We start from the raw sequence: 24,453 nt of genomic DNA on the forward strand, positions 1-24,453 counted from the left end.
CAGTTAATAGTGACAGTCAGGCAATACCTGGCTTTGAAATGAAAGTTCTTCCCTTCTGAACTCATAAAACATAGCATGAGATCATTTCTTACTCAACACTCCAGATTAACTTTACCTTCCTGCTAGTCATGAAGTCATACACAGGGGCCCTTACTCTGAGCTCTGTCGATAAGCTAAATAAAAATGTTTTCAATTAACTGATTAGTGACTTTCTTACTTTACATTTCAGAATGTTTGTCAAAGGAAAGATTAATGACCATGGTTATTCCTAGGTCTTTGTATTGGATAACCTCCTTTAATGGGTGTTCTGATAGGTACAAAGGCAAATGAAATGCAACCTTTCCAAAACGATTATGTTACATTTGACATCAAAAATGTATTCCTATATCATGTGCTCAATGACCGATCTGTCTCTTATAAGAATTTAAATGTTCAATATCAGATTAATTTTGTGCAATGAACCCTATCTGATAATTATCTAGCATGTCTTAGATCTAGTAATGGAGGCAAATACAATATTAAATAATGCCGGTCCAAGAACTGAGGCTTGTGGACAGGAAGAGAGTTGGAGCTTATGGCTTGCGTGCTTACACATTGGGAGCTGTCCATTAATCATGCCATAATCCATTTTACCAGGAATATATTAACCTTAGCCCTGACAAAGCTTTGGAAGATTACACGGTAGGGAAGGGAGTCAAAAGCCTTGGCTACTCCACATCAGAGAGCTAAATCCTGGGCCTTAGTAATTCAGTCATAAAAAACTTAATAAACTTGTCGATGTAGATCTATAATTTATAAAACTATGTTGATCTAACTCCAAAATGGTGATATATTTCCCATTGTTGTCCATATTTCAGTAATGTATATATTGAGGTATTTGCCCACAATGGAACTAAGGTTAATACATCTACAGTTGCTAACATCAATTTTATTACCATTTTTATATATTGTTTATATTAGTGTTATATTCATTGGGACAAGTACCTGTTTGTAACAGTTTATTAGATATTAGTCCTCAAAGGATCATTTATTATACTGCATTCAGATTTTATAGAGATTAATAGTTGATAAGAATTGTTTATACTATTAATGTACTTATAAAATCTTTTCTTACTATTAGTATCCACAGCAGGTTTGTATTAAGAATATATTTTCTTCATTTTAATTTTCTTCTTAAGTGATCTACTAAAAATCTCATTTGCTATTGCTGAGTGTTTCTTCTAAGCCAAATATTTATTTTGCTTTTTCTTATACCATTTGCAAATTTCTAAATTCCATCAAGGAGGAAATATTTTTATGTGAATTATACTTATAAGTAACTATGGAGTCAAGGCTATTCAGAACTAAATTATGCAAAGTGTTGTAACCAAAATTTACTTCATGATCCAATCAACATCAATTTGTTAAGGGTATCAGTTCTATTAAAGTCATATAACTGATTATTTTATAATTATATTTTTTATAAACTCAGTGTAGGAGTCTTTATTTTAATAGAAACTTCAGTGAGTTGTAAACTGAAGGTCCCAGGGTTTTTTTCTATTATTAAGTTGTCAGTAATACCAAGGTTATTGGTCAGCTCCAGATCAGGAATATTAGGCCCTCTGGTGCCTTCACTGACAAGATGTCTCAGTCCTCATTGCAATATGATACTGACAAATTTTCTTTCATAAGTAGTTTTTGTAGAAATATTTTCCCAAGAAATATCAGAGTCATTGAAGTCACCCATTAGTATAATGCCTTTCATCGATAAGTTGTGATTTAAACAGATGAGGTAATCCCAGTGTTTAAGTACATCCATACTGGGACTATGGTAAGAAAGAACAATCCTAAAGGATTTATTTAATAAATTATCAAAATTTGAACAATTATGCATTCTGTCTCATTAATTGAATTCACATATGAAGATGGAATATTGTTATGAATCCATGTCACTCACTCACCATGGAGTTAATTTGTGTAATTTGTAATCTGTGATGCTGACGTGTTCCAAGATTCCACATTTGCTATTATTGTGTAGTTGTGTTTAATAGCTATACTGATCACTTCATGAACTTGTTGCCCAGACTTTATGAACTGCAATAAAACATTTCAAAATTGTATTAGATCTTCTGTATTCTGGGTTGCTACAGGATGATGTGTTAGATTGTTTAAAACAAGTTTTCAGCTACTCCTTATTTTTCTGCAATATAAAAACCATCCCAAATTGACTAAGATGAGGTCTTTCTTTGGAAAACATGCAATTATCATATCTATACTCTTCCCAATAGTGGTTACGTGTAATATTGTGTACTGTACAAAGTTGCCTTAACCAACTATTGAATATGCGGGCTTTGGTAAATAAGTAGTCATTCCAGCATAAAGATGGTATTATTTCACTTAGTGCAAAGCTAATAGAAACTTATTCCAGCATTTGAATTAGCTTCCAGAATGCAATTCTTCATATGGTTACAGTATATGTTGTTGACCTCAAGTCACTGGTTCCTTCATGGAAATAAATCAGATTTTATCTCATCTTTTCATGAAGCAGTTTTGTTATTATATATTTTACACCAGACAGTTTTAAACCAGCTAGTCAGAGTAGTTACAATATTATTGTTCTTGTTTAGGGCACGTATAATTCATGGATCTCAATTATATTTATATGGTTACATTTTTTTTTTCAATAAGATAAGTAAATTTTACATTTCCTTGTAAATATTGATGGTTATAACTAGTCTATATCTGGGTTGAATTATTATTACACTACATTAAAAATAACTGATGGAAAAAAATATTCTCCTGTTACTCTGGACATGAATTAATTACAATAACTTGTACATGTTTTCAACACTTTCCTTCCAGCAGTTTGATCCTTAGTTATAGGAGGTTGGGAGGGTGGCCTAATGGTTAAGGTGTTTGCCTTACAAACACCAGGTGCAGGGTTTGAGTCTTACAAGGGATAATTGGCTAGGCTTAAAATGGCTCACAAGGGCAGTTAGCCTAGTACTAACCTATGAACCTATGAACCTATTATATACTCCCTGCACTTGCTTCAGTTTCATATCACTTTTCAAGTTCCTCCTTGTTGGCAGCGGCATTGTTGACAGGCAACCTTTCTACACCTTGTACATCTTACTCATCTTGCTTTATTTCCTATGGATAGTTTCTTCTTCATCATATTTTCTTTATGCCCAGGTAAGGCAGCCAATATATATATATATATATATATATATATATATATATATATATATATATATATATATATATTTATTTATTTTTAATAATATATATATATTAGGAGATCCCATAGCTCAAGAATTCCTATACCTCCATAAATCAAACAGTCCAGCTAACAGTTGACCAGAAATCTAAATCTATTCCAACAAATAAATAAAACAAGGTGGAGGGATGGATTTGTCACACAGCACTTACCCTTCATTGGAATAAACTTCCTCTCCAAGTTATACAGTGTGAAACACTGTCTGCTGTTAAAAAGGACCTGGACAACTGGATGGGTATTCATAAATTCACCAATGATAAGGCTGGAGCTCTCCTTGAAATGTGAGGCAAGGTCTAACAGTGGGTTCTGGTAAAGTGGAAATAAACTCATGGCTCAGTTGCCTTGTAAATCCTATGATCCTATGATTTTAGCAATATGGTAGTTTCATAGCTTGATATACTGAATACTTCTACATTTTAAGTGCCTGAATATAAACATATGTCCAAGTTAGAATGGTGCACTTTAATATGAAAGAATAGCACATGCAATCCGACCATCAGACAGCATAGTACTTTTTCAGTTACATCTCTTAATATGGCACATGGTCAAAAGCAGAAAACACTCAAGTGATCTAGTATCAATTTGCTTACCACTGAAATAATGACACTGCATCATTAATAAGGAGCATGCATTGTTCATGATGTAATTAAGATTCACTTTCTGAATTTTAAAGCACTGGTTAGTAATGCATTGTCTGGGGAAAAAAGCACTGTTGCTAGGTTAGCAGTCTAAGAATTACAAGAGCACTCAGTGAATCCCCAAATGACTTAGCCATCCTGCAGGATAGTTTTTCTCAAATAAATAACTGGTGCCAAAATCATGATCTGAAACTAAATGCCAGAAGATGCATTATTGTATCCTTTGGGAAGCAATCTATCCTAGGGAACTACTACATTGAAAACCCGCCAAAGAGTCGACCCATTTGCTTGGGATTTAGGAGCTTATGTGGACAGTGACCTAAATTTTGATTAGCATGTGTCTGTTTTGTAAGAAAGTCATTCTATATTGCACAGCTTATAAACAAAGGGATTGTGTCTAGATCTAGGGATTTCATTGTCCCCCTTTACTCAACCCTCATTTGGCCAGTAATGGTATAAGATACAGTGCATAGCCATCCCCTTTGGGAAAAACAAAGTGCCCACAAATTACCACATAGGTGGTAATCCATTAAGTATGGAAGTAGTAATTAGGGACTTGGGGACCCAAGTAGATAGCAATCTCTCCTTTGACAATCACGTTGCCAAAGTGGTTAGAAAGACCTTCTATATAGCCCACTTTATTATGAAAGGATTCACATCTAGATCAAGAGAGGTCATTGTGCCCCTCTACTCATCACTTATCAGGCCCATAATTGAATACAATGCCCCATTTGGGATGTACCTTACCCGACACCTGCAGAAACTGGAAAGACCCCAAAAGTACCTCACCAAGAGGATCAAGGGGCTCAAGCAGATGCCCTATGCAGCTCGGCTAAAGAAACTCCAGCTCTACTCAGTTGCGTACTGCCTACTCAGAGGTGATCTGTGTCTGACATATAAGGCCATGTCCAATCCAGAATTAATGGACATGCTTCTCCTCAGTAAATCCAAATCCCTTAGAGCTACACGCTCCAGGGACTTGAACCTCAGCACAGAAATAAATAGGACATGCTGGAGGGACAGATTCATATCCCAGAGGCTCCCCTCACTCTGGAACAAAATCCCAATCCATGTTAGGCAGAGCCCCTCACTGACCCTCTTCAAGAGAAATCTTGATGAGTGGATGGGAGATCGTAAGTTTACCCCTGGCATCTCTTCTGTGTCCCTGCTTGACAGAGGTACAGTAAACTAACCTTAAAAAGGCTACCTTCTGTGACCTACTATACAGAGGCACAGTCAACTAATCTAAAATGGTGGCGAAAGCCAAACACACTCTGGCTAGGCTTATAATTTCCCTAGGGCAGATAGCCTAGTATCAACCTATGAACCTATGAACCTATAAAGTCCCCGATTTGATATGTAGCTATCCAGACACATGCAACAACTGGAGCATGCCCAGAGATACCTTAGTAAAAGGATACAAGGCCTAAACAACATGCTCTACATGGACTGAGTCAAAGCCTTGTCACTATAATTGGCATCCTACAGATTGCTAAGAAGTGATCTGTGCCTGGCATGCAAGGCTTCCTCCAACCCACTACTGATGGATTTATTGCACATCAGCAAGTCAGATGGCATCAGAAACACTTGGCCTAGGTATTTAAACATTTTCTGCAACATCAACAGAATGGTTTAGAGGGGCAAGTATATCTCACAGACTCCCCATCTTCATAAAACAAAGTTAATACATGAGCATTTCAAGCCCAACTTAGATATATGGATAGGAAACAGAAACATTACCCCAGGACTGCCCCTATACTACTAAAGTACAGGGGCAGCTCCTAAATGCTTTATCCCATGCATGGATCCACTCAGATTGTCTATAGTATGATCCCAGTTACTCACATTAGGGGTAATATATAATTATCGACCATTGGATGAGTAAGGCCAATCTATACCCAATGAGATAGGTTAGTTGAAGCATAAAAAGGGAAACTGGCTAGGCTTAAAATGGCCAAAAAGGGCAGCTGGCCAAGTATTTACTTATGAACCTATGAATCTATAAGAAGAGGGTGACAAAACAATTATTCTGCAAAGGCTGTCCAGAAACCATGGACTTCAAATAGCAATCTGGAAAAAAATTGTCTTATGCATGTAGTGCAGGGCAAACTTTTTAACATTGGCTGAAAACTATGTCAATGATTAGTATCAAATGCTCATATGAACAATATCACAACTTGGTAATCTTGTTGGGGTTTTAAAAGACTGTGTCTCTGACTTCAGCCCATTATGATAATCTGACTTCCCATTGTTTTCCATATATCCATAATACTAAATTCCCACCCAGCAAACCAGTATTGCACTTAAGTAAACCCCCCTTACTAAAAATTGTCTCCTGCTCATTTTCCCGGAGCTCCCCTCTGCTTGGCACCCTAGTCCCACTCTTAGGGGTCCTGAGTTAATCTTGCTCCATCCTTGGCAGTTAACAGATTTATTTTATTGTTTTGCACTTTAACTTTTGCAGTGCTACAACTTTATTTTTGCTTTGTTGTTTTTGCCTTTAACTCATTCTAAAGGTCCCTAATACTTGAAATTACCTTGTCAAGGTAGTTTAAGGTTTTTTGTAGCATTACACTTGCAAACAATCTTTCTTAGTGTTATTATATTATTAGGCTAGCAGTGCCCTGTGAAGACACAAATGAGCAGAAAGTAAATTTTATCTATCAAACTTCCATTAGAACTGAAATCTGTAACTTTGTGTGGTTAAAACAAAGCCATTGTGTGAAGACAAGCTTAGATCAGCAGTAACTTGCATATTACACAGCACAGCTATCAAATCTTGGCACAGTCTAACCTAGATGGTGCCAAATCCCAGAGACGCTTGTATAACCAAGTCTGGAACATACAGTAGGCCATCCAATTACAGGTCTGGACAACATGGATATGCAATTTCCAAATGTCTACATAGACAGCTTGGTAGATATGGGCATCCTGAGACAATGAAGCAATTGTCTCATGTTCACAGACAACCATTTTATCCTTAAAAAACAAACTCAGTATGTGAAAGATGCACATGCACAATTTTACTGGAGGCAAAAATCTCGCATATAAACAAGGTTGGCAAGAACACAAACACTACATCCACCACAGATAGTGTCCACCACACACATGGACCAACCTATGCTGAGGGACTAAAAAGAACCAGAAACTGCACTCACTGGAAGCAGTACTCACCTTGCAAGATGCTGACATTTGTGAAGTCACTGAGACCTGGTTTAAAGTTGCGGAGAGCACCCCAGATATACCAGGTTACATTTCCTTCCACATGTTCAGACCACAAACTGAAGGCATGAGAACTAAAGGAGGTGGTGTATCAATTTTCATTAAAGATAAATAAATCTCTAGATTGGTTAAACAGCAAGATTCCCTTGAATTACTTCAAGTGCAATTGACTGTAGGTCATTGCCAACTATAGGACTCCCTTCTATAAATTAGGACATCCACTCAGCCTACTTGGATCTACTTGAGTCAATCAAGTTACAACCAAATGCCCTGGTTTTGGGTGACTTTAATTACCCTTCCATAGACTGGGTAAATTATACGTGTTCTAACTCACTTGTCTAAAGGTTCCCAGACTTCATTAACTCCAGTGCCCTGTCGCTTTCCAAAGAATGGTCTGCACCTGTCTCCCCCAGTCTTTTGAATATTAGTTAAAACGTTATCCACCCCCTTAGAACCTTTCTTATGCAATACTGATTTCACAAACCTACCGACATAGCAAACAAAACCCAAAGAAACCTAAAGGTGTAACTGCTCAATGCTAGGAGCCTAAACAAGAAACTCCACACCATACAAGCTGTACTCACTCTGGGGAATATACCATTACTGAGACATGGTTTCAATCCACAGAATGTGCTCTGTCAATGCATGGCTTCAAAAGCTAAACTGTAATAGCACAAACCAAGTAGATGCTGGAATGATGCTGGAAGACGAAATAATGCCAACGTATATTTCCAAATGTTTAATTAAATAATAATTAAAATACAATATAAAACATAAGCACTTTCATTCAGTAGCCTCAAAATGGCTCCAACATTGACTGTCATGGCCCTTCTAGAGAAAGTAAGCATGGCCTAAGGGAGGGTACTGACAAGGCACAAATGGATAAAACACTAAATAGCCTTATAATATCTATGACTCCATGAATCTACATCTGTTCTACACAAAACCGTACTTCCATCCAATGCTGTTGAGCCACATCCAGTTCCTATAGAAACCCCATGAACAGCTGCCACTATCCACCAAGTTTACTAGGCAAGTAGGGAATGGAAATAGATTATGTGGAGTTGTCTCCTGTAGTATAGCTTAGATAGCTCTTCTTTCTATTAGATTATGATTGCACATGTTCAAGGCTTAGTAATGTGTAAACATTGTGTATAGAGCAGCAACTGCATCTCTGGTAATGTAGGTTGGCTAGATCGTTTATGGGCAAATTGTTGAACATGCTTAAAATGAAAGTCACCCTTACTAGTAACTGAACTAGCAGATACCTTGACTCCAGTAGTGTGACTTTCTGGTTCTCAGTTTATCTTTTCTCAAGCATATTTTTGAAACCACTTGAAGCATTGTCTATTTATCTTCCTGTTTTACCATTGTATATAGAGAAACCTGTTATCCTAAATGTTAATATAGCATGGTGTTTCTTTTACTCTACATGATAATATGACACTGTGTCTCTCTTACTGGATGACCCGAAACCTAGCAATTACAACATGACCAGCATCTAAGTAAATGTAAATGTAAAAGTAATAGGCATTAAGCTAGTTTTTCCTTACAAAATTGACTCTAAACAACATCAAAAACATTCTGCTAATTGCTAAGCTGTGCAGTGTGAGCAGTAAAGTGCAATAGAGTTCATAATGTATTACCCACTAGCACAAGCTGCAAAATTGAATAATTGGTTCAATACTGTTCAAAGTGAATTTTCCATTTGTTGAGTAGTATAGAAATTGTATTTAGCATGCTTTAATCTGACTGTTGTTGAGCACATGAATGTAAATTTAGCCTTTGATGATATACACCAGGCACTAACAAAGGCTTTAAGATTTCTTGAGTTTTTTAACTGTCTTTTCTATTTTTTAGAATAATATCAACTGTTTGCTTGTTGCCTGAAATATTTGAAAGTTGATAAGGATAGTCATGAAGCTTATACAGATACTGCTATTTTAGCCTAGCTAACCATTTACTCAATACATTTTTAACCTACCTGTAGAAAAATCTTACATACCTGCTGCTTAAAATTAATTGTTTATTTACCTCTCTTGCTTTCCTCACTTCTCATACTGCAGTCTCTGTAATCTCTCTCTGCTATACTCTCTTTCCTTCCCCTCTTTATTCCACCAATTGTATTTCTTATTATATTACAGTCCACCCATACCTCATTGTGGTCTCCCAACCTAACTGAAGTGGCTGCCATGACTGCCCCCATGAATTCATGAACGCTGCATATTTGGACCCTAGAACTGTTATTACAACAACCTGCAGTGTATGTTTTGACTGAAAGATCAGTCCTCATCAAAAATAACTTATACAGTACTGAACATAAATGTGCACACTAATGGACTCTTTCCCTGTCCCCTCCTCCCCTTATCAAATACTAGCATTGATTTCACATCTGGAAAAAACTAATCTTAAAAAAAGAAGTTACCCCTGTCTAGGGTCTTAACTCAAACATTCCTTGGTTCAAACTTTATTTCCCTTTAAAAGACCCTATTGACAAACTAGGCTTAAAAAACTTTCAGTGGCTCTAAATTACTGACCAGGACTAGCTGCTTCAGCTGATTGCTTTTTGTGCTCACTGGTCCACCTTGTGGATCATCCCACTCCATTCACCTTTGCTATGCTTGGACTCCCTCCGGTCCTCTACCCTACCCCATTCCCACCCACCCCCACATCAATTACATCTATACTAACCATACCACACCAACCACTCATACAATACTACATCACCATTACATCTCACCACTTAATAATCTCACCCACCTTCTGCCCACTCCTCCAACTTCCCACACACTTAAACACATACTGTAGTCTCTTCCCTCCATTTTCAAGAATTAACACATCCCCTACATCAAACCCTAAAGTCAAATATGATACCCATTCAAAAGAACTGAACACCAGCAGCCTAACAAACTCAGAACTTTAATAACACAACAAAAATTTGGAGATAAAAACAATCACAGTTTACCTCTTTCATCTTACATAAAAGACATCATCAGAACCATGAAACAGGAAGTAAAACCAGATTTAAAGGAAATCCATGAACACTCTCACAAAAACACCCAGTTTGGTGACAGAAACCACTAAAAGCCTGGGAAATCTTAAAGAGACATAATATGGAAAGCATAACAGTATTTACAGTACTTATATTATTTACAACATGGAAGCTCTCATTTTAAGTTCACTGGTGATAAAAATGCCATCATTAAACCCTAGCAAATGTGTGGCATCGAACCTAAGTTGCTACAACATTTCACAGTGCAATAGTTTGTTATTCCAGTGCCCTGTGTAGGTAGCTGCTTGTACTTGTTCCAAAATAAAAAAAAAAAAAAAACTTGAATCTTTTAAAACCTTGACAGGACAGGAAATGCCTAGAGATTCATGGGACCTGGTGAACAAATTACATCACATCAGTGTTGATAGTATCTCTTTATTTGCCGCTTGTGACATACAATGTTCTTTTGTTTTGGATTAATGATTACATCAGTACCAAGTTTCCTGCTTCTTTTTGAATGCTACCCATTCACATAATAATCCTTGCACTATTAACGATCACCCTCAATCTCACCACATCTTAGAACCTTCCAATTATCTACTTAAAATTTTCCACTTACTTATCCACAAACCCTCCTCCAGCACCACAGACCAACTTCAGTATAACACCCCAAATCTATAACTCGACCAAAACTGAACTACTCTCATATAGATATTTGCGATCACCTGCATCTCCACATATATCACTGAAACACCTCCAAATATTCACAAAATATTTTCCCCTAACATCTCACAAAAAAAATCAAATCTTCATTTATGGAGAAATACACACCTTAACCCAGGCCGAAATTCCACCCAACAAAACACACCCATCATACAAAGGAAACCTCAACCAACAATAAAACCTAACACCCTCCCATTTGCCAACATATCCCCCAAGAAAGTCAGACATCCTCCTTATTTACGTAAACCTCAAGAGCCTGTTAAACAAAATACTTGAATTCCACAATACCCTATCCCTCTACACTCCTGACATTGCTGTCCTAACTGAAACCTGGCTTAAACCCTATATAAATAACAATTAAATCGTACCTCGAGGTTATAGCATTCTTAGATAAGACAAGATAACAAAATGAGGTGGAGGTGTAGCAATAATATATGGGAACTCTCTTAACTTTAATCAAATACAAATAGACCCCCAGACCTAAATAACACTGAACTACTAGTGTCAAGCCTGAAAATCAACAACAATAAACATAATCCTGCTAGCAGTATACATCCCATTCAACAATAACCCATCCACCATAGAAAATCTACTCTCACTACATTTAATCAAGAAACCATTATAGCTGGAGATTTTAATACTGATTGGCTAACCCCTCCAACTACATAAACGTACATGGTTTTACCTAACTGATGTATACAAACACTAGGGTTGACAAAAACAGCAACAAATGATCAATTCTTAACTGGACCCTGACAAATAAACCATCACTTATCTGTCACTCAGTTTGTCTCCAAGACAGCCTAAGCGACCACCTACTAACATACTTCCTAAGGCACCACAACTCTCACACAAATACTACATCATACAAACAAATATAGAATACAAAATACTTCTCCACAGATTCCTTTAAACAACTGCTCCAAAACTGCAATTGGTCCCCATTAAAATAACTCCTACTAAATTCAGCAGTCGAACATTTCAACAGTATTTTTCTGGATGTACTAAACACCCTAACCCCTATAAGACAAATTAGATCTAAAACAAATTACTGTTCATGGTTCACAAAGAAAACCAGACAACTACTAAAACAAAGAGACAAGCTCTAGTACCAGCATCAGGCCAACAAAACCAAAGCCTCCCTTGCCAACTACCGTCACTTAAGAAATATTTGCAAAAGAATAAAATTAAAACTGATATAAAACAGTACTACTCAAATATGCAGCACAAACACCAAAATAACCCACAAAAATTCTGGGGAACTATCAAACAACTTATACATCTAGGCTGTACTTCTACCCCATTGCCAAATGCCCAAAACTCAGAAGAAGGCATAGCATCCCATTTCAACTCCTTTTTCATGAACTCTGTATTCTTGTTTATAAAACACAAAAATAGTCCTCAAAAAATCACTCAACCTGTAGCCAATGACACCACTACCACACTCTTCCCTCCAACCCATCCAGAGAAGTAAAATAAAGAAATTATTATGTAAACTAAAACCTACAACTCTCACCACTGACAAACTACCAAATGAATACCTCAAACTAGCAGCCAACATCATCTGCTACCCAGTATCAATTCTGAATAATTGATCCATGTTAGAACAGTACATACCTACAATCTGGAAAATCTCCTATGTAATCCCTCTCCACAAAGGGGGCTCTTCATTAGAACTCTCCAGTTATATACCAATATCCATGCTATTCCCTCTTTCTAAAATTGTAGAAAAATGTGTCACTCAAAACTAATGGACCATCTACTAACAATTAAGCTCCTTTCCAATGCACAACAGGGATTTTGGCCAGGCCATAGTAGCACCACTTCCTTGCTTAACCTCACCAATACTGTAAACCAACTAAAAAAATGATAGCCAAATGGTGTCCTCAGTATTTCTAGATATGTCAAAGGCATTTGACACAGTCTCCCACGAACAGCTCCTACAGGAACTGGCATCCCTTGACTTATCTAAAAATACCATCACAAGTTTTCAAAATTACCTTTCAAATTGTCAACAATAAATCAAGTGGCAAAATGATCTCTCTTCTCTGCTTCCTGTAACAGTAAGAGTTACACGCACACACACACACACACACACACACACACACACACACACACACACACACACACACACACATATCCACACCAAGGGACAATTTGTAGTCACTAATCCACTTACTACTGTGGTAAGAGATAGGAGAATCCAGAGAAAAGTCATGTAAACACAGGAAGGAGATTTTGACAACACTTCTCGGTGCACGAATGTGCCACTCACATATCACAGTCACTGTGGGTCTGTTTTATTTATGTGTTACTAGGGCATATTCTAACACACATTTAGGTATGTGGAAGATACTTTATGTACATGTTATACCACATAGTTCTCATCTACAGTATACCAGTGTCCATGAATATATGATCAGTATGTAATGGCCTTTTGGTGTATTTCATTTTACATTTGTACATGAGTAAAATCGTAAGTACTGCCTGATATAAACAATAATGGCATTCTGTACAGTTTGCCACTCAGGCTAGGTCATTGACATTTGTCAGTTGTGCAGACATGCATAAGGACATCTGCTGACAGGTAGTGGTCATACTATTGCATGTTTGTAATATAACAAGCAGCATGCACCTATACCGTTTCCGCACAGAACCTAAAATGACTACATTCAAAAAAAATACAACAGCATTAACTTTATGTTGAAATAAAATGATATCTAAAGTTTTTGGGAAGTGATCGTGCCTCAAATCTAGTACACTGCATCTGGGGACGTGGTGTTGAATGTTAAAACTATTCGTGGGGGGGACTAGATAGGCAGCCCAGAATAGCTTTTCTAGTGGAAATCTGTGACTCCCTGAGGATTTGTAAAGAAGGTAAAGAGATAGTGAAACATAAATGTCAAATTGAAAGGCAAAATTGAAAGATGGAATACAGAAGTAGTGGATGATGATAAAAGAAATTGTAAAAAATGAAGTGAAATCAATGCAAACCTTGAAAATAGATCTACCTTAGTCTCTGAGGTGCACAACCTGAAGAATGAGTTACCTGTTGACAAGAAGCCACTCAAACTTGTTCAAAGCTAGATGAGTCAGTGTCCTCAGGGGATCGAGTGAAACAGATCTTTACAGAATATCACAAAGAGGTACATGAACTCATATCAACAGTAGAAGCTTTGCAGAGAAGAGTGCTTTATCCAGAGAACGGAAAGATAACAAATACTGTATAGGTTGTGGCAACTAATGAAAGGAACTAAGACCAGGATGAAAGGGTTTGTTGGTGAATGGTTTGGGCTTACATATGCACATTCCAACAGATTCTAAAGCAAGTTGAGGAGTCTATGGTGTGCAACAAGCAAAGGATTTACACATAAGCTCAAAGACACAAATACATAATCTCCAGAATGAAATAAAGCATAATTATCTGAACTTGAGGTTTGCTGTATAAAAAGTTTGTCTGCAATGAAATGTCTCTCAGATGCTTCACAGATGTATTATTGCTTAAAAGATTGTGATATAAAAATGTAAGGGAGCAGTCATGAATGACTGTTCCAAACCAAATAGTAATGGTGAGGCAGGAAAAGGGGAATATGTGTAGAACTCCAGATGGACCTTAAATATTCCTTGAGTTGGATCCAACAGCTCAGAGCAAGGCACACTAAATATAAGTGAAGGAGCCTGAGGGTATACAGGCGGGACATTTAATTATAAGATGATGGCCAGGATCCAGTTGGATCATAAGCATTATAGAAATGGATGTCTCAGGAACATGGTGGCCATGGGAAAAAAAGCCCATATGGACTGAGATATGCAAAAATAAGCATGTGACACCTAATAAGGTAGGAATTTTGCTGATGTATAAAGGAGATAAGGGAGTAGATATCAGAACAAAAAAAAAGTAAATGTGAGGAAAAACAAGGTACCTAAAGCAATGTTAAGTATACAATAGGGAGCTGTAGCTGGAAACTGGGCAGTTACTGGTTAAGGTGGAAGAAGATGCCCAGGACAAAACAAAAGGAACAATAAGTACCTCAAAAACATTTCTTTGTAATAATGGACGTATGTAGTACAAAATCTAGTTCATGTAGTGCACTGATTGCCTTCTGATATTAGAAAAAAGACAAACCAGTTTAGCATTAAAGTGGCATGCAACCCAACCTTAACAAATGTTAAGCATGTCCTGCTTATGCTGTTAAGTTCGGGTCTAGTGCCAGGCAATAAAATCTGCTTGTACTGACAAGCAAATGATAGTAGGAGAATGAATCTTTTTTTTTTCTGCCTGCTGTCTGTACCCTAAACGAGTCCCTAAATTCCTGTAAAAAAATAAAAGGTGGCAGGAATAACATGATGTGTTTGCCTGCATAATCTGAGGGTTACAAACTCTGAAACTAAAATCTATTTCTTTATTTAATAACTTAAGTCCTCAGTAGTTTGCCCAAAAAACACATATTTTATGAGGAATGGAACACAAATATGAAGCAATAAGCAAGAGGGGTATGGAGGTAAGTGCAAATGTAATGGAGTGCATTACACTGCCTTTCTGATAGTGTCCAATAAATGTTTTATTGCTTTCAAACCCAGTAAAACACTTAGCATTTTTTTTTCATTGTAACTAATACTACATGGAGCAGATAAAGCTTCATGCTCTACAAAGAATTATGATTGGTTTGCCAATCATAACTCTTTATTACATGTTTTCGACATGGATGCTAAGATTCACCTCAAGAACAAATTTCATGGCATCAATGTCTCAGACACGCATAATAAGCAAGTTATGATCAGCAACCTGATCATAATTCTCTATATTATGCACAATGAATGTAACACTATCCATATACATCTAATTCACTGCAGTTAATCATCCTGCCCACTAGATGGCAATAGAGAGTCATGATACCATTTTTACTAAACTAATAATTTATTTTTAACAACATTACTAACAGTCTTGAAGGTCACATGATGCACATTACTAACAGTCTTGAAGGTCACATGATGCACATCATCATTTTCAGGGAGAAGCTGGCTGTAGACGTCCTGGTTCATGGAACCGTCCAGGAAGCTTATTGTTGACATGTGCTGTGCAAAGAACATGAGCAATAAAAGTTAATATCACAAGACTTACAATCACCAGGTACAAATAAACGTTCAGCATAAAAACTATTTTGATGCAGTTTTTATTTATTGGCAAAAAGTAGGAATATTCTGAAGCTCAGAATTGTACAGGGTGGGGGTGGGGAGTAAACATAATACTAGTACCTGTTCATGAGCTAATATATTTTAAGAGCTCATCAGGTGCTCAGAGAAAGCTGACCATTATAGCTGAATCAAGGAAACTATGATACTATGTCAATAATCATGCACTGAGAAGAAAGGGATGTTCATCTTCCAACATGAAGTGAGTCCAAGGAAACAACCATTTAAAGTTTCCTGCAATTAAAAAAAAATAATTGACACAGATCAGTTGTATAAAATATATGTATAAAATATATATAAAGTTATATAAATTTCTATAAAACTATGCTAAAGATCACAGTTATGAGTTATGTAGTAGCATGTAAACGATCATATATTCATTATGAGGTTACAAGGTTGTATTAAATGCAAACAGCACTGGGCATCATCAACCATGTAATTTATTGATTCTAATGACATGCAGTTAGTTAAGCAATGAATAATACTCTGAAGTGATATTTGGGGTGTAACTGTGCCTCTTCCGGTGTTAATGTTGGCAAAAAGTAGGAATATTCTGAAGCTCAGAATTGTACAGGGAGGGGGTGGGGAGTAAACAATTATTAAATTATTAGTAAAAAATTATTACACTCTAACCCAAAGATTCCTGGAGTTCATAAACTCAAATGCCATGGAACAACTAGTCACCATCCCCACAAGAGGTGAAAACATACTTGATCTCATCATCACGAACATGGGATCAAAATGTTCAACACCGGAAGTATACCCCTCACTGGTGAGATCAGATCATAAACTAATCTCGCTGGAGGTCCTCATCCCGCCCCCACCTGAAACAAAAAAGACCACAGTGAAAAACTTCTCAAAAGCCGATTTCACACTTCTAAAACTAGTGTGGTCTCCTTTAAGGCCCCTGAGCCAGTGGTAAACATTACTCAAACCGCTGAATCACTTACAAATGCCTTCTACCAGCACCTACAGGACTGCATGGATCAGGCAATCCCAAACAAAACTAAGACTCTCTGTACCAAAGGCAAGTGTCCAGTCTGGTGGACCCCAGCCATAAACAAGCTCTACAACAAAAGGAGGAAGCTACTACAAGATAGAGCAAAATCCTTGAAAGGTAAGACACCTTTGATCATTATAAGTAAAAACTAAGAGCTCTCATAAAATCATCAAAGGCAAATTTTGAGAGAAAAATCGCCAAGGACTCTAAAGACAATCATAAGGCCTTCTTTAGCTATGTTAGAAACCTAGGAGGAAACTCCCAGATATGCTCAGAATTAGTTCAAAATGATGTGAAAATTACTGAACCTACACACATTGCTAACATACTGGCTGACAGGTTCAGTGCAAACTCCCCCCCCCAAAAGGAGAGATATCTATTCCAGAGGATTGTAGCCCCAAACATCTACAACGCCCAGGTGAGAACTGCCCTCACTAAGGCAAAAACACAGCATCCATGGGACCGGATGGTGTCCCCGGCTGTGTGCTTCATGAACTCAACGAGGAATTAAACCCACAGTTAGGACAGCTGTTTAATCTTAGCCTCACCTCAGGATACGTACCCAAGGAGTGGCGCGCGGCGACTGTGGTCCCACTTCATAAGGGCAGTGCCTCCACAGACCCTGGAAATTACCGCCCCATTAGCTTGACAAGCCTTATCTGCAAAGCCATGGAGAGGATCATAATGGAACTCATAAATAAAGACATAGGGAACTTGCAGACTTTGGATCCAACCCAGTTTGGCTTTGTCAAAGGCAGATCCTGCCCCTTAAACTTGGTTGACTTTTTCGAGACAGTCACCAAGGCCATTGATGAGGAAAGGCAGTCCATACAGCCTACCTCGACCTGGCAAAGGCCTTCGACACAATACCCCACTCAGGTATCATCGAAAAACTCATCAGCTTGAATGTAAACCCATACATCACAAGATGGGTTGCAAACTGGCTAAGCGACAGAACCCACAGGGTCAGAGTTGCTGGAGCCATGTCAGACTCAAAGCCTGTCACAAGTGGTGTCCCACAGGGCTCAGTCCTGGGTCCACTCTTGTTCGGCATCTACTTTTCTGAAGTACAAGCAAACACAGGAGGGTTATGGCTGACAAAGTTTGCAGATGACTGCAAACTGGGCCATAGTCGAAAACACATCTGACACAGATATCCTCCAGAAGGGCCTCACAGAAACGGATAACTGGTGCCAGAGCCATGGCCTGAAGTTAAACGCCAAAAAATGCATAGTCATACCCTTCGGGAAAAACAAGGTTACCCCTAGCTACCATATAGGTGACAATCCACTGAGCACAGAAAAAGTCATCAGGGATCTGGGGACCCAAGTTGACAGTAGTCTTTCATTTGACACTCATGTTGCTAAAGTAGTTAGGAAAACCTTCTATAGCGCCCACCTGATCATGAAGGGATTCACATCTAGATCAAGGGAGGTCATCGTCCCCCTGTACTCATCACTCATTAGACCTATGATTGAGTACAATGCACCGTTCGGAATGTATCTGACCAGACACCTGATGCAGCTTGAAAGGCCCCAAAAGTTCCTCACCAAAAGGATAAAGGGTCTCAAAAATATGTCTTATGCTGCCCAACTGAAAGAACTCCAGCTTTATTCAGTCTCATACCGCTTGCTCAGAGGTGACCTGTGCCTGACATATAAGGCCATGTCAAACCCAGATTTGATGAATATGCTTCACCTCAAAAATCTAGATCCCTCAGAACCACAAGGGCGGAGACTTAAACCTTGACACGGTTATAAATAGAACGTGCTGGAGGGACAGATTCATCACCCAGAGACTCCCTATGCTGTGGAACAAAATCCCGGTACATGTGAGGCAGAGCACCTCGCTGGCCTTGTTCAAGAGGAATCTTGACCAATGGATGGGAGATCGCAGATATACCCCAGGGATTACTTCAGTGTCACTGCTTGACAGAGGCACAGAAAAATGATAGGCATAGTTTTTATTCAAACTAAAGGGGTGGCGAAAGCCACATAACTATGGGCTAGGCTTATAAATGCCCTTGGGCAGATAGCCTAGTATGAACCTATGAACCTATGAACCTATGAATGAAAGAGGAAGTTTATTATCTTAAGCATTTATGGTAAGATAAAACTATTTCTCTCCAGACTGTTTACTATTCTTAGACTGCCAATCTTTTATAATATTCTTTACAGTCTGTATTTTTATAGAATTAGGCCAACCATGTTATTAAATAGAACTAGGTCCAGCTCAGTTCAATACAATACAGTATTTTACTAATGATATTAAGTTAGCCACTCCCACAACTACCATTTTGGGAAACAGGATCTTTAATGTGAAACATCTTACCACTGATGCTAATTTAATGATCCCTTGTAAAGCGTAATATACTTAGGTTCTTTAATACTGCTCTATCAACTGTTATTCTGAATTTTGACTCGGTTAATTTAAATTAATTTAAACAGAATTCAAAGTGAGGCCAAGAAGCAGATAACTTCTCTTTACCTTCATTAGTAGCCCAAGGTGGGTTGTCTGTTAGCAGGAAGAAGAGAGATTACATTTCTGAGACATGGAAAAACCACACAGAGAAATACGTAATTAGTAGCTCATTGCCATGTCTCTGAATCAAGCACTGCACTGTCAAATCTGACCCAGATAGTATTCTCTTAGCAGGCTGTGCATTGTATTAACAAAGGAATTTATTTTGCATGCAAATATAGAAATACATTCAGATAGACACACACACAGATGTGCGCGCACACACACACACACATACACTCTTTTACTGCATCTTCAGGATGTTGTTAAACCGTATGGGTAAACATTTAGTTCTGATTTTATCTTAACTGTTAAGCAGACCATCTTCACCAAACTCATCTACACTTAGTTCATTCTGGCAGTCAGCTCGATCTCACATGTTACAGCTCTGCTGAGCTGATTATTTAAGTATAGGCCAGAGCCATAGCTATGGTGTGATGAAGGAATTGGCTGCCAGGCACAAATTCTTAGGAAATGCGATGGGCAGATAACGATGTGTGGTAGTGCATTACTGACATTTAGAAACAAATACCAATACTATATTTTGGGTTTTTGTCTGTAATATTTAACAATAGCAAACTGCTTGTAACAGAAGACTTTTTTTTTTTTGCTCTGAGGTTAAGAGTTTAAGAGGGTGCAAGTTCAGGGAACTTCACATGGTGTGAGATAACCTAGCTATGCTTCTGTGTCGACCAACCAGCATGTAAACCCTATAGCTCACACTTGTACCACATCCACTCAGATATGCCTAACGTTCTACTATTGCACATGAGTTTGCTTGCAGGGCTACGTATTTCTGTTTCTGCTTGATGTAACTGTTGTTTTGAGACATCTCTACAGATACACATGATATCACAGTAACACAGACCCCTGTCTCAGTTTTAAAATTCAATGGGGTGCCATGAAAAAGATGTTATAATTGCCAATCTGATTCAAAATTTGGCACAGCAGTTACTAAACCTAGGAATAACAATGTTTTGACCACGAGTCTCACATTTATTTTCAATAACCACTTCTTTAATTAAATTGATATTGCAAATAACAGCAAAATGGTGTGCTATTAGATTTTGTACACCTTCCCCCTTGTGCAGTACACTTGTGTCTTAGCAGGCCAATGGTTATACCACATACATTTGACAAGATTACACTCATTCTGCTCCTTGTGTTCATGCATATACTGGTCAGTATCATATTTCTTTTTAAATTGGCCAGGTTTTCTTTGTGTTTTACCTCATATACATCATTTGCCTTAGTAACCATAAGTTGTTTTACTTGTTCTGACTCTATGAATTTCTGTAGCTTTTTCTGAAGTTAAATTCAGTTCTAGTGGTAATTTTTGAAACACTTCAGCAACATCCCACCAAAAGCAATTGTCTCTAATCTGCTCCTGTTTCATTCTATCAAACCCACAGTTTTCAGCCATTTCATCCAAACTCCTTACAAAAGCTTCAAGACTTTCACCTATAGCTTGAACACATCTGTGAAAGCATGTACTTTCATGAGTTCATTTTTAAGATTTATTTGTGGCATAAAATGTTCATTACACTTACTAATTTCTGACTCATAAGTTAAACTCTGGCATCAGAAAATGAATATGAATTGTGTATTGTGTCATCTTCTTTGCCTGTAGCATACAACAAAGTGTTAATCTGGATTTCTCCAGTTCATATGAAATATGCAAATCTTTGCCTCCATGCAGGCCAATCAAATGCCCCCTCCAAGACAGATAGCTCTGGTTGGTAAAATTTTGTTATATTTACTTATTTATTCTTTGTTGACTAGGTTAGTATGAGAAGGCTAGTAGCTTGTTTTCAGGGGAGATGCAAGGTGGTATTTATACTATTAGGGGATATTTGGCCAGGGCATCAGGGAACTTTCCCTACTCATCATTGTTGTGAGTGGAACCCATTTTGAAGGAACACTTGCTGTTTTGTTCCAGATGCAGAAGCAGCCCAGATAAACAGGGAGCCAGATGGAGATAGAAGAAGATGATGGAGTGGTGAAAGAAATGAAGGAGAAAGCAAATATTGAGACCAGAGAATGTGTGCAGGATTCTGAGGAAATATTTAAAAAAAAACTGTTTGATGGAGATGAGTCAGCAAATGACAGATGTATAATTACAACCCTTTGGCCGGGAGAGTTGTGGAATGATTAAGAAATGATGGTACGGAGTGAGCCAAAAATGAAGGAGATATTTCCTGTGGGGACATTTAGGGCTGCCACCTTTCTATGTGGTAAAAACCGGACCAAAGCCCCATCTCCTTGCACATCATATAATCCCACCTCTCTCCCCACCAATTTCCCAGTCCACCCTACCCAATCTCCTGCCCATGCAAATGTGGACATCATCACAAGGTGGAATGTCTTCTTTTGCTTTTTTTCTCCCTTTTATAACAAAGTCCTGTCTTTTTAACAGTGTCACACCAGGGAAGTACTGCCAGTCCAGCTATCTGGAATTTTGTAAATAATTATATGTCACTTGAAAATATTAATATGATTTATATAGAAATGTGAATGTGACACTGCCAACCCAGCTATCTGGAATTTTGTAAATAATCATATGTCATTTATGAATGTTAATATGATTCATATGCTTGTCTTACAAATGTGAGAGAACTGTATCTTATATACTGAACTTCAAGAATGTAACCACAGTGTACCCTAATGGAAAACAACAGAAATGTATATAACTTGTATATACCTGTGCAAATGTATATTTTAATAGGAGAAGCTAGAACTTACAGATTTAACTTGCAAAACTTCAAGAAAATAAGTTAATAAGTAAAGTCTTTTACGATTATGTTATCTCAGTTACAGTGCAGCAAGCAGACACAATGCCTAGAACTAGAGGTTTTCCTATTGTCTTGAAACAGAAATAATTACTAGGTTTCAAATGTAAAAGTGTTTTATTGCTCTATGACTTCCTAGCAGCTGCACACTTCTGAGAGATATGTATTTTTGACACAGAGGTGTTAAATTCTAAATATCTGTTTAGCCTGGGAACTGAAGTCAGGTGACAGAGTGATGCCATCTGAGCTAACCCAGCAGTAATGTTGATTATTAATTTAAGAACTCTCTCAGAATAAGACTGGGTATTTTGTATCTTGTCTTGGACCTAGAAACATCCATCATCTGCATTTGCCTTGCTCTGTAAGTAAGTTATTAAGGGCATGGTATATTTTAGATATAGATAGGAATATAGCAAACAGTTTACTTGTTTTCTGTATTTATTTGAGACTGCCCTGCAATGTTGTTTGAAAATATTTCCTGTGATCCTGAACTCTGTAGTTACTGTGTTGTTAAAGTATTGTCTTGTCCTTTCATTATTTATTATTAAATATATTTATACCTTTTAAATCTGGCTGGTTTGTTTAGAAATATTTAAGCTCTTAGAGTACTTGCATATGTATTTGGTGACACTGTATAGGCCATTGCAATAGTCTTGCTCTTGGTCACACTTACCATTTGGATAATAGTAACATTACACAGTAGGATTGGGCACCCTTTGTAAGGGCCTTAGAGTAGCTGATAAGTAGTGGTCGGTGACTGTGATAACTACCTTATAATCTGGGCAGAAGGGGGCATAGCTAGTAAACCTGTACCAGCCTTCCCTAGGAGTGTCTGTGTGTTTGTATATAAATCAAATGTCAAAGTGTGCATGTGTGTGTGTGTGTGTGTGTGTGTGTGTGTGTGTGTGTGTGTGTGTGTGTGTGTGTGTGTGAGAGCTACTTGGGTAGGGACACGAAGCACTGCTTGGACAGAGAGGGTGCTGGAGGTTTTGGCTTGACCACTTGGCTGAGATTGTAACCGTATAGCTGTGCCAGTGGGGAGTCTTATTGGGGATCTGGAGAAAGAAGCAGAAACCAGCCCCAGACTGACTGTGATCTCTGTGTGCCCTTAAGGGAAATTGTACTTTACTGTGCATGTACTTGTCATGCTCCCAATGTGTACACCCCTCACTGGTGTTAATGGTGAGGATTGAGCCTCCTTGATTACTGGGCCAGTGTAGGGGTGTCACAAACACATCAAAAAGTTATTTTGCACATGCTTGTTTATGAACTTGCTTGTTTGCAGATAAACAGAATACTGGAGGTTGTGCAGTGCTTTGTGGACTACTGGACCAACATTCTGATTTCCAGGTAGTCCAAAAAAAGTACCAGAAAGGTGGCAATGCTAGGGACATCATAGAGAAAATACAAAAGAAGGATGCAGAGACAGTCTTGAAGAATAGTGGTGAGATGGAAAAGAAAACATATGCAGAGAAAGCAAAAGACGGTAAAAGTGGAGTAGCAGAAAAGAAGATGGAAGAAAATGAAAAACAGATGTACGTGATAAGGGTTCAAAGTAAAAAAGACAAGGAAACAGACAGGTATGAAGGGTGGTGCAACTTAATGCCTCTTTTGGCTGTAAAAGCACATAAGGTAAGAACATTTATTCTTATTAACATAGACTGTTTTTCTAATGGAAAATTTTCTTGCAGAATATGCAAAAAAAAGACTGTAACCCATGGAATCTGTATGTGATAAAAGCATTTAAACAGGGAAACAAAAAAGAAGGCGTGTGTACAATTCCAAACAGAGGTAGAAAGAGAAACCTTGAAAGGACATTTGAAAGCTTTATGTAAAGAAGTACTGGACATTGCAAACGTTTATGACAGAAGGAGTTTATGGACTGGTGGTTGGGATTATAATATTGTATTAAAATATAAACAGAAAAAATTATACATATACCAAGTATGTTAAATGTGAAGGGAAATAGGGGTATTGTAAACTACTGGGGACAACCTAAAATATGTTTTTTCATGGAAAAGAAGGACACTTGAAAAGTAACTGTGACAAAAGAAAATGTTATATTTGTGGGAAATGGGACATCATGCAAAAAAGTGAATTGAAATGTTATAAATAAA

At 37.7% G+C, this 24,453-nt stretch overlaps 1 protein-coding gene across 2 annotated transcripts in view; it reads right to left on the bottom strand.

The window, feature by feature from the left end:
- Positions 1-15,802: 15,802 nt before the first annotated feature.
- LOC122812034 (prosaposin-like) overlaps positions 15,803-24,453 on the bottom strand; it is a 225,816-nt gene continuing 217,165 nt past the window's right edge. Inside the window, exon 8 of one of the 2 annotated variants that reach the window (XM_044084280.1) lies at positions 15,803-15,910. The gene's annotated coding sequence lies outside the window, so the exon portion shown is untranslated. Of the gene's footprint in view, positions 15,911-15,999; positions 16,262-24,453 lie in introns of those variants that run through there. The other variant, XM_044084278.1, reaches the window with a different exon arrangement.

This window comes from Protopterus annectens, chromosome 9.part0 (genome assembly GCF_019279795.1).
Source record: "Protopterus annectens isolate FY-2018-M chromosome 9.part0, PAN1.0, whole genome shotgun sequence".
NCBI classification, from domain to species: domain Eukaryota; kingdom Metazoa; phylum Chordata; order Ceratodontiformes; family Protopteridae; genus Protopterus; species Protopterus annectens.